Genomic DNA, 11,675 nt, shown 5'->3' on the forward strand with positions numbered 1-11,675 from the left:
GTTCGCCCATTAAAGTGATACGTGAGCTGGGTTCAGAACGTTGTGAGACAGTTCGGTCCATATCCGGTGTGGGCGTTAGAGCAAAAAAAGATGCAGGGTCATTTGTCTTCTTGGCTAGTCAAACATGGACTGGTTCATAGATCTTTGGGTTTCGATTACCAAGGAATAGAGACTTTACAAATAAAGCCCGAGGAATAGCATTCCATTGTAGTCATTTTATATAGAAATAGTCTCTCCTTAAAACTTACCAAAATAATCTTTCACTTAATACTTATAAAAACTATAAATAGGCAAACACATAAATAACGTTGTTCGCACGAGATTTTCGAATAAACTTAATTCGTGGAATTTGAACTTTTGTATTTGTATTAATTTTAGTATAGCAAATACAATCTCTAATAATTCTTTGAAGCTTTCAAAATAAACTTTAATCTTTAAGTTGTTTGATCTTCTTGGATGATCGGTTTTTGGGCTTATTGATGTTCTTGGATGATCGGCTTTTGGGCTTAATGATCTTGGAGGATCAGTGTTCACATAGGGCTTCCGAAAAAACTTGTTTCGTGAAGTTGAACTTGAGTTGGTGTTGATGTTGATATTGATTTGATGCAATGTGGTTCGATCTCTAGTACTTGATCCTCTGATTCTCTCTCAGACAATGTGTGTGTACGTTTGATTTGAGGAAGCGAAGTGTGTGATGTTCTTGGAGTTAAAGTCTTGGAAGAATGCTTGTATCCGAAGGACTTCAGTCTTCAGGTGTGGTCAGTTTTAGGAGTCAAGGAGTCTTTTAATGTAGAATTTCTGACTCCTCCAAATGAGGAGAGCTTCTACGGTCAGTTTGTTGAAATCTTCTAATCTTCAAAGTTTAAAATAGTTCAGATCTTCAGTTATTCAGAATTTGAGAACTTCGGTCTTTGAAACTTGAGAAGCTTCAGTCTTTAAAACTTGAGAGCTTGAGAGCGTTGGTTTTCAAGAAATTAGGAGCTTTAGTATTTGGATCTTGAGAGCTTAAGTCTTGGATCTTGGGAGTTTAAATATTCAAAGCTTTAATATGTCTTCTAACCTTCAAAACTTTAGTATGTTTTCTGATCTTCAGAGCTTTGGAGAAGTTGTGTTTTTCAGATCCTCGGAGCTTCAGAACTTCAGATCTTCAAAGAGCTTTGACTTTCAATTCTTCCAACCTCCTCTCAAATGAAGAGGTAAGACCTCTATTTATAGAGGTTTCTCATGGTCTTTACATGGGCTTGGGCTCAATTGCTTTATTGAGCCCAAATTAGGTATAGGCTAAATTTGGGCTTGGGCCCGTTTATTGTTGGGTTGAAATATTTGACTTGAGTTTAATCTTTAATTTGACCCAAAATTTTACCATGGACTTGAATTAGGTTGAGCCCGAGCAACTTTAATTACTCAGGCCGATCCAACTTATAATTTTTCCAATGGGCTCGAGCTTTCGTTGATGAAGTAATAACTTGTGATTCGTCGAAATTTCTCATTCAACAAATGTATTTGGTTATTAACACATTCTCGAATACAAACATACAATCTAACTTAACGATAAGAGTATTTTTAATTTTTAATTACTTATTTACTTATTTATTTTAAGTAAATATACCACGTAATTTTGGAGAGTTTATGAATATCAATACAACGAGATATTAACTATTTCTCTTCATATGTAAATAATAGGAGTATTTTTAAATTTTTCTTTTAAGTTTTCTGAAAAGGAATCAATAGAATAAAAAAGTGAAAAGTTCCAAACATGCCCATATATTATAGTAGTTAATTATTAATTAATAGATTTGGCAAATATTTCTCGTGCCTTGTGTGAATTTATAGTTATCTTCGGAAAAAGACAGTATAACTTAATAAATAAAAATATTTTGTTCAGAGTCCAATGTCAGTAAAATGACAATAACAATTTTTTTTACAACGACAAATTTTAGTTTTAGCCATGGAAAAATATTGACACTAAATTTAATAAAATTTGATATATTTGACCAGATTTTTCATGTTATGTACTAAACTAGTACAAATTTTAAATTTCATTACTCGTTGCAAATGCTTATATGTTCCCACTGATTAAATTATTAAGTATTTAAAATAGATGAAAGCTAAAATATTACATAGAAATTTATTGAAATGTTTGGACTCTATTTCATATCCACTTGAATTTGTGATTTTTTTTAAGAAAAATATATGATTGCTTTCTTGCCACATATTTACCATAATTTTTAATTTTCTTTACTAAACACTTGAAACTATTACCTAGATTCCAATAACAAAAATAATTTTTAAAAACTACTTTTTTTTTAAATTTCAAAACTTACTTTGTTCATATCTAAAAAAGACTTTGCTTTGTTTTTTAAAATATTAAGAAAAAGTGGAACAAATAAAAGGAAAAAAAATAAAATTAAGTAAATGATTTCGTGGAAAAAAAATAAAAGGAAAAAAAGAAAAAGGAGCATATATTTATCTGGTGTTGCCAAAGCTTCATAGTCAGTAGGCTGCAAATGGATTAGACTAATGGAGCGTGCATTTCCAATGGCACATCTTTTTAAAAGTTTCTTACTTTGTGAATTATATTATATATTTCAGACCTTCTTTTTGTGTCTTAGTTTCCATTTATTTATCCAAACACTTGGAAATTGAAACCCAATTTTACCTTTGAAATTATTAAGTCATATACATATCTTATTGTGACCTCCATGACACTTCATTCATCATTTAGAGATGTTTGAAACAAGAACTTAGTTATTATTGTAGTTGGACTATAATAATTTATGTTTGAGCGTTTGAGATGTAGATTATTTTAGTATGACTTATAATCATAAGGTTTTGAGGTGTAAATATTTTAGTTTAAAAATAAAATACTAAACACTATAGTAAAAAATAAAAAAATAAATAGTAAATATTGTAGCCAATGAAGTTTTGAAATAACGTTGACCTTAGTTAATTAAAAATTTTGAAATAATACTTATAATATTAAGAAGAAATTATTATAGTTTTAAAATAGTCATGGTTCCAAAATCTCTTCTCAACTAAAATTAAAAACTTTGTTACAAGTAAAACAATCAAATATATTTATTTATTTAGTCAGCGTACACACAGCCCTAGAGTTTGTACTATTTTTCTCTTTTTTTAGAAAAAAAGAACCCTTTGTACTATTATATATTTATATATTCAAAATAATTTCGTACTATATTTTATATTTTAGTGGGAGAGAATTTTGGGGTTAATTAGAAAATTATGGTAGTTCTGAAAAAAAGATTGTGAAAATGGGTAGTTTTAAAATTATTTAGGAAAATAAGGTAGTTTTTTAATCATTTAGTAAAATGTCTCCTTGAAAATTGAGATGTGACTCACACAATGAATGGAATGATAATTGTTGTGATTTATTTTATTTTATTTTATTTTTTTTACAAATTCATTTCAATTATTTTCTATGGAAATGTAATATCACTATTCTTTTTTATAATTATTGTCTTTTTATATTATATAGCTTTCTTTTCATTTTTTAGCAAGATTACATTTAATTAAAATAATATCAGCTATTTAATAATTTTATTTGTAAAATAATAAACTATTATACATAAATAAAGATACTACCACCATTTTTTTTTTATCTTGCGTCATATTGTAATTTTTTTTAAAGCATTTTTAAATCTAATTAATGAGTCTTCATCATAGTCAGTTGTCATCAAGTCACTAAACTTGATGACTAAAATTGAACATCATCCTAGTTAATCTTCTATTAAGTTATTAAACACTCGTTTAGTAACTATTTCGTTTTTTATTTTCAGTTTTCGATGATTTTCTGCATAGGAATTGATATAGACATGCAAATATCATGTTTGTTTCCCAGTTTTCAAAATTTTGCCTAAGAATAATTTATTCTCAGACATTTTCATTTCCCATAGAGGTTTTCTTTTCCATTCCAAAATCGTGAGGTTTCCCTTCTCTATCTGTTTTTTATTTTATATATAATTTCATTTTGGATATAGTTAATTAATTAATATTAATTTAACATAAATTATTTTCCAATGATAATATTTGATTACTTATTATTATTTTTTATAATCAAGAAATTATTGATTGAGATTAGTACAAGTTGATCTATTAATCATTTACTTATTTATCATGATTAATTTTTATTATTTTATTCATTATTTATATATCATATTTATAAAACTTTCTTTAGTATTCTTTATTAACATATCATATTTTTATCTTTTTGTTTTACTTTTTTATATAATCTATTGTTTGTTAAAATATATTAAGTAATAGATTATGATTAATATGATGTTCATTAAATACAATTATATAAAATTATTATTGATTATAATTAAGTAATAGATTATTGTTGATTCTTAATTAATTAATTTTAATCAATGTATTGAATGATATCTATTGTTTAATTCTATTGTTTAATTAATTAATCTATTACAATTATATAAAATTATTATGCTTAAAACTTTAAACCAAACGACCCTTAACAATTATGGACTAAAATTGAATATTAATGAAATTTCAGGGACAGAAGTGTTAGATTTTGAAACATAGGGACCAAATATAAACTAAATCCAAACCTATGAACTAAAATGGTTGTTTTTCAAAAAAATATAGTTATCCACTAATATATCAGAAAAAATTAGAACTTTTGATATTTGCATAGAGTAAGGTTTTAGAATTTTACTTAATTATGCAATAAATTTATTTTACTATTTCATATTGAGTTTCTTTTTAAATATTATATAGTTCACAAATTTCGTAAAATAAAACTACAATATGATGATAAAAAATAGTGGTATTATCTTTATCCATCTATAGTAGTTTATTATTTTACATATAAAATGATTAAATATGTAATATTTTTAAGTTAAATTTAATCTTGCTAAAAAAATGAAAATAAAATTATATGATATAATAAGATCATAATTATATGAAAAGTAGAGTGATGTGTATCTCCTTAAAGAAAAAAATAAAAGAAAAAAATTTGTAACTTTTGAATATATGTTTATTGTATAACTTTGGGTTAGAAAGGGACAGATGTAATATTTTTTTAATTAAATTTAATATTGCTAAAAAAATGAAAAGAAAACTATATGATATAATAAGACAATAATTATAAAAAAAATAGTTGATATTATATTTCTTTTAAAAAAATAAAGGAAATGAATTTGAAAAAATAATAAAAGAAATCATAGCAATTATCATGGGTTCCATTTCAAATTTCAAGGAGATTTTTCACTAAAAGACAAAAAAAATGATTAAAAAAAAAAAACTACCTTTTGTTCCTAAATAATTTTAAAACCATTCCTTTTTATCATTTTTTTAAGAAAAAAAACACCCTAATTTTCTAATTAACTCAGAATTTTGATGTTATCACTTCTCAATTTTACCTAAATGAGCACCATAGTCAATACTTTCAAATTGTTAATTCAACCCAACTGTTCGAAGAGAAAATAAAAACAAAATTTGTATGATTGTTGTATCCTTGTGAATTTAACATAATTTTAAGGTATACACAAGTTACATTGATGGAAGAATTCAATCTAGAGCTAAAAGGACATATAAAATACAAATATTTATAAAGTAATTTGAAAATTTTAACACAACTACAAATAATTTTGAGAATTTTATTTTAATTTAAAAATATATATGAAATCAAAGGTGAAATTAAAAAAGAAACTTAAGAATTCTCTTGCCTAAACAATTTTTTTTTTTTAAAGATACTTCAAAAAAACCCCAACTCAAGGGGACAAAAAAAGGAACATGGTCCTAAAAAATAACATCCAAAAGCCATCTAAGAAAACAAAAGTTCTAACACTACCTATTAACTTCTTAAGTGAAAGAGATTTAAAAAAAAATTCTCAAGGAGAGAACAACCTAGCAATGCACGAGCAACACAACGAGCACCTCGATTCTGAGTGCAGAGACAAAAAGAAAAAATGTTACCTAACTACCCAGCCAAAGATCCAGACTCATCAACTGCACTCTTCACCTTGGTGAAATCTAACAAACAGTTGTTAATCAAATTAACTACCTCCTAAAAATCATATTCAATTAAGGTAGCGTTAGAGAGAGAAGGAAAAGACGAGAGACTATTTAGGATCATCTACAACAACTTGAACTTCCAATAGCTTGATCGGCCATTCCTGAGCTTAAACAATTTTACTTCTTGGTTCAAATGTATCCAAAATATAAGACTAAGGATTTGTTTGAGAGTGATTTCGAAATTGCTAAAATCACTTTTGTTATTTTGAAATCATTATAAACCTTTTTTTTTATTATTCAAAATTAATTCTGATTATATAAAAATTATATTTACAAGTGTAAAATTAAATGTTAAGTTAATTTTGAATGATTAAAAATATATTTTCAAGTGATTTTAACAATTTCAAAGTGATATTTGTTAGATGTATTTAAATAATAATATGTATAATTAAAATATGAGTTATGTATGTGGATTAAATAGCTTTATCACATTGGGTTATTTTATTAGATTGGACTCTATTACGTGATCTAATTAATTAAAGTTATAGATTCCTAGTTGAGTATAAATGTATAGTTAGAAGTCTACTTCTAATTAATTAGGGTTTAATAGGAACCTAATTGAACAGACTTAGTCTATGGTCCTCAATATACCAAAACAATAGTCTTTCCTGAATCTCATATAGAGAGATCCCACTAAGGGCATTAGCCATTTTATATCTATCATTGGTCTTTTAATGGAATCTGATATGTTATTCTTGACAATTGACATGAATGATCCTAGGGTTAATTTATTTAATACAAATCTAAAGTAATTATTCTAACAATATTAAGTTAATTTTAACCTTAAAAAACAATTTCAAAATCACTCTTAAATATAAACTAGATTGAAATCGAGATTTCAAACACACCAAAACATAAACAATTTTACTTCTTGCTTCAAATGTCTCCAAAATGTAAGATTATAGGTATGTCTGAGAGTGATTTTGAAAGGGCTAAAATCGTCGTTGTCATTTTGAAATTCATTATAAATTAATAAACTTGCTTTTGATCCTTCAAAATTAATTTTGATAATATAAAATTTATATTTAAAAATATTAAATTAAATATTAAATTAATTTTATATAATTAAAAATGTATTATCAAATGATTTTAGTAACTTCAAAATCACTTTTAAGTATAAACTAGATTGAAATTTATATTTTAAACACATCAAAACATTAAAAGAAAAAAACAAAAAAAGGAAAACAAAAAACAAAACAATTTTATAATACTCCAAACACCAAGGTACATTATTTTAGAATTTTTTCAGAAGTATATTATTTTATTCCTCGAAAAAAGGATCATTATTTTATTGCCTCGTTTTATCGAGAAGTGGATTGAAACAAATTCCTCCAAAGCTGGTAATATCAATTTACAAACCTCGTGGATTAAATAATAAGCCGCATATATATATATATATATATATGACACCCACCTCAAGATTCCTTTTGCATACACACAAAATATATATAAATGAAATAATTATCATTAAAAAAAATTATCTATTTAAATTAATAATGGTTATGATACGCTTTTGATTTTAGATATCGTTCAAAGATTTTTATTTGAAAATTGAGATTGTTTGGTATATTCCATATTCATTTTGTAGTCCCTTTGGTTCATGGGATTTTCAGGATCCGATTTAGTCGCATGGTTGCCTGTAGTCAACAAACTCAACTTCATCTTGCAACAATAATCACATTCCCTTTCCTTATTTATACTCTTCCTTTTTTTTAATAATTTTTTAACCAATAAATATTATTTTTATACATCAAATGGGCTTGAAAAACTAAATAAAAAAGCTTGGTGGTCTGAAGATAGCCCCATATTAAATAGAACTGATAATGATCAACTATGATTTAAGTAAGTGAGATGATTAAATTATGATAGTTTTAATTTGTTGTCAAGATTTATTCACTTAATCATTGTTTTAGCCAACATGTGCCATCTTGATACTTGGATACATTACCACTTTAATACACATACTCTAACTCGTATTGTATATTTGTCAAGAGAAGACAATTAAAAAATGTAAACTAAAAATTTAAATATTATCATTGTTCAGTCCATATATTTTTTTTCATCATAAGCTATCTAGTTCAGTATTTTTCATATTGGTCTTAATATTTTACTTAGGCATCTCTCTCCTTGATGTAGCCATTAAAAAAGCACAAATACTAAAATGGAAAAAAAAAACATTTGGTCTTAAAATGATTACAAAATTGGAAAATACGTGAGCGTAATTTAAACATAGATAAAAACAACAATTCTATTGTTATAACATGTTATAGATAATAGCAAAACTACATTAATTCAAATTTGTAAATTCTGGATTATTAATTGAATTTACAAGTCACCTATTACATATGATCCATCCCCAATTCCCCAACCCTATATATTTTGCGTACCCCACCCCTATCTTTATAAACTTAAAATAAAACATGGAAATTATTGTAGCAGTATTAGGGGATGTCGGTATCCAGATAAAACATGATTACAAGTTACAACTCAGTCAAAAGTCAACTTTCAAACTCGTTTTAAACCATTACCATATATATTAAATATTTATCGAATATATAGTTACATTATAATTAAATAAATAAACTCAATGGTGGGATTATAACTGCACTCAAAAGCAAATTGGTGGAAATGTAACCACACCACTAATTTCTTGCGTCATTTTTTATTTTAATAAAATTAAAGAAAAAAAACACGTAGTCTTCACAATCATCACACTTCTGCTTCAGAAACAAACACTTTTTTAGCACTTTTTCCATTCCCAAAGAAATTTCTCTCTTACCAATTTTCCTTTTTCCCTAAAATTCTCGTACCCAACCTCGCGTGACCCACGCTTCTCTTTCTTCTTATCTCTGCAAATTTCTATATAAATTTTCCCTCCTACACCCACTCACCCACCAACATTGAGATTCCGATGGGCGGCAGCGGCAGAGGAGACAGCCACGGCGGCGGCTGTGGAATTCGAAATTCATGGGGGAAAATGGAGAGAGCTTTAAACGGTGCAATTGCACGCAGCATGGTGGGAAAATATTTCAAACTTGAAGCTCGAAATACCTGTTTCACTAAGGAATTACGAGCCGGTTTAGCCACTTTTCTTACAATGGCTTATATCATCACCGTTAACGCCAATATCCTCACCGATTCCGGCGGCATGTGTTCAATGGCTGACTGCTCTGCACCAGCGAACGGAACCGCCGCGCCGGATTGCATGTTCAAGCCAAATCCCGGCTACCAAAATTGCCTTTCAAAAACCAAGAGCGATCTCATGGTCGGCACTATTTTATCGGCTATGATCGGTTCGTTCGCCATGGGAGTTCTTGCCAATCTTCCTTTAGGCCTCGCGCCTGCTATGGGCCCAAATGCTTATTTAGCCTATAATTTAGTGGGCTTTCATGGATCCGGCCCAATCAAATACCAAACCGCGCTGGCTATTTTCTTGGTTGAAGCTTGTGCGTTTATTGCTGTTTCCGCGTTGGGGATTCGTGCAAAGCTCGCGAAACTCATACCTAATTCTGTTCGGTACGCTTGCGCTGCTGGGATTGGGCTCTTTATAGCTTTTGTGGGCTTGCAAGCCCACCAAGGATTGGGCTTAATTGGGCCTGATTCGGCTACATTGGTTACACTCACAGCCTGTAGTCGTACAAATCCAGAGACCGGAGAATGTCTTGGAGGAAAAATGCAAAGCCCAACGTTCTGGCTTGGTTCCATTGGGTTTGTGATAATGGCTTATGGGCTAATGAAGGATTTTAAAGGGAGTATGATATACGGCATCGTTTTTGTCACTTTTGTGTCTTGGTTTAGAGGCACGGCTGTGACGTATTTCCCTCACAGCCCACTCGGTGACCAGAAGTACAATTACTTCAAAAAAGTGGTGGACTTTCACAAAATCGAAACCACGGCCGGTGTTGTTAGCTTCAACGGCTTCAACAGAACGGAAGTTTGGGTAGCCCTAGGAACGCTGTTTTACATCGATGTACTCGCGACGACGGGGACGCTTTTCACCATGGCGGAAATCGGCGGATTTGTGAACGAAAGAGGAAATTTCGAAGGTGAATACATGGCGTATATCGTCGATGGTTGTTCGACTGTGGTGGCGGCGATGCTTGGAGTTTCGCCGGTTGCGACGTACGTGGAATCATCGGCAGGGATTAGAGAGGGAGGGAGGACGGGGATTACGGCAGTGGTGGTGAGCTTTTGTTTTATGATGTCGTTGTTTTTCACGCCGTTGCTGTCGAGTGTGCCGCCGTGGGCGATCGGACCGTCGTTGGTGATGGTCGGAGTGATGATGATGAAGGTGGTGAAAGAGGTAGACTGGGGAAACGTGAAGGAATCGGCGCCGGCTTTTGTAACGATGGTTTTGATGCCGTTAACGTATTCGATAGCGAATGGGATTGTGGGTGGGATTGGGGTGTACGTTGCGATGAGTTTATACGACAACGTTATGAGGTTGATGAATTGGTTGATGAAGATGAGGAGGGTTGTGGCGAAAGAGCAAAATCAGGTCTCGGCTAATGTTGTCAATACAGAGTTGACATCTGTAGTTTAGATTATTTTAAAAGGTTTTTTAATATTTTAAAAAATAGGGGTGGAGGAATATAATGTGTTTGATCTACTAACAATGGGGGCGGGGACAATCTTTTTTTCTTTTTTCTTTTTTTTTTTTCTGGGTGGGGGGTCTAACTTAAGTGGAAGTTGCAAGCCATCCATTGTAATAGATCAAACACTTTAATTTTCTTGTAATGTGTACTAAAATGTTTTGTTTTGGAAAATGTATAAGAAAAAAAATATATTTTCCGCATTTTATATTCCTTTTCCTAACAAAAGGTGATATTTAATGAAAGTTAAGAGATTTAGTTTGAATCTTTGAAAGTTGTTGGAATGGTTGTGAATATGAGGAGCACAACGACGAATAACGAAAACACGGATATGGAAAAAATATAATATTATAATAATATATAATAAAATAAATATAATATAATATATAAATATATAAAATAAATAATTAGAAAAAAGTAAATAAAATAACTAAGAATGGATAAGTGACACATGGCCAATGAACAGTAATAATAAGCATCTACATTACAAATAATTTAATATATTTAAAATACTGCCCCTTAGATGTCCATTATATATGAAATATGTATTGTTAAAATCTTACTAAGGAAAAAACCCATTAGGAAAAAAATCCTAGAAGAAAAAAAGTACATATTTCATATAATCTGATTCAATTAAAAAGTATATTTACTCCCCTTCATCGAAATATCGCTTGAGATATCTAAGTCGTCGCATTCCAATGTTGTGCATCAGTGTTTCAAAGGTTGCGATAGGTAATGTCTTTGTAAATAAGTTTGTTAAGTTATCTTTCGAACAAATTTGTTGTATAGTGATGCCGCCATTTTTTTTCAAAATCATGAGTGTAGAAAAGCTTTAATGAAATATATTTTGTTCTGTCCCCTTTAATATATCATCTTTTTATTTAAGATATGCATGTTGTGTTGTCTTCATATAATATCATTGGAAGATTTTTACTAGAAGACAAACTACATGTTCCACGAATGTTCTGAGTTATTGATCTTTGCCATACACATTCTCGATCAGCCTCTTGGATTGCAAAATGCATATTCAGA

The 11,675-nt window shown here is 29.3% G+C and overlaps 1 pseudogene across 1 annotated transcript; it reads left to right on the forward strand.

The window, feature by feature from the left end:
* Window positions 1-8,679: 8,679 nt before the first annotated feature.
* LOC120071625 (adenine/guanine permease AZG2 pseudogene) lies at window positions 8,680-10,908 on the forward strand (annotated as a pseudogene). Its single transcript, XR_016527618.1, has one exon. The product of XR_016527618.1 is annotated as an adenine/guanine permease AZG2 pseudogene (transcript).
* Window positions 10,909-11,675: the final 767 nt, after the last annotated feature.

The sequence above is a fragment of the Benincasa hispida genome, chromosome 2 (genome assembly GCF_027475165.1).
Source record: "Benincasa hispida cultivar pf3 chromosome 2, pf3_genome.v1.1, whole genome shotgun sequence".
Classification (NCBI taxonomy): Eukaryota; Viridiplantae; Streptophyta; class Magnoliopsida; order Cucurbitales; family Cucurbitaceae; genus Benincasa; species Benincasa hispida.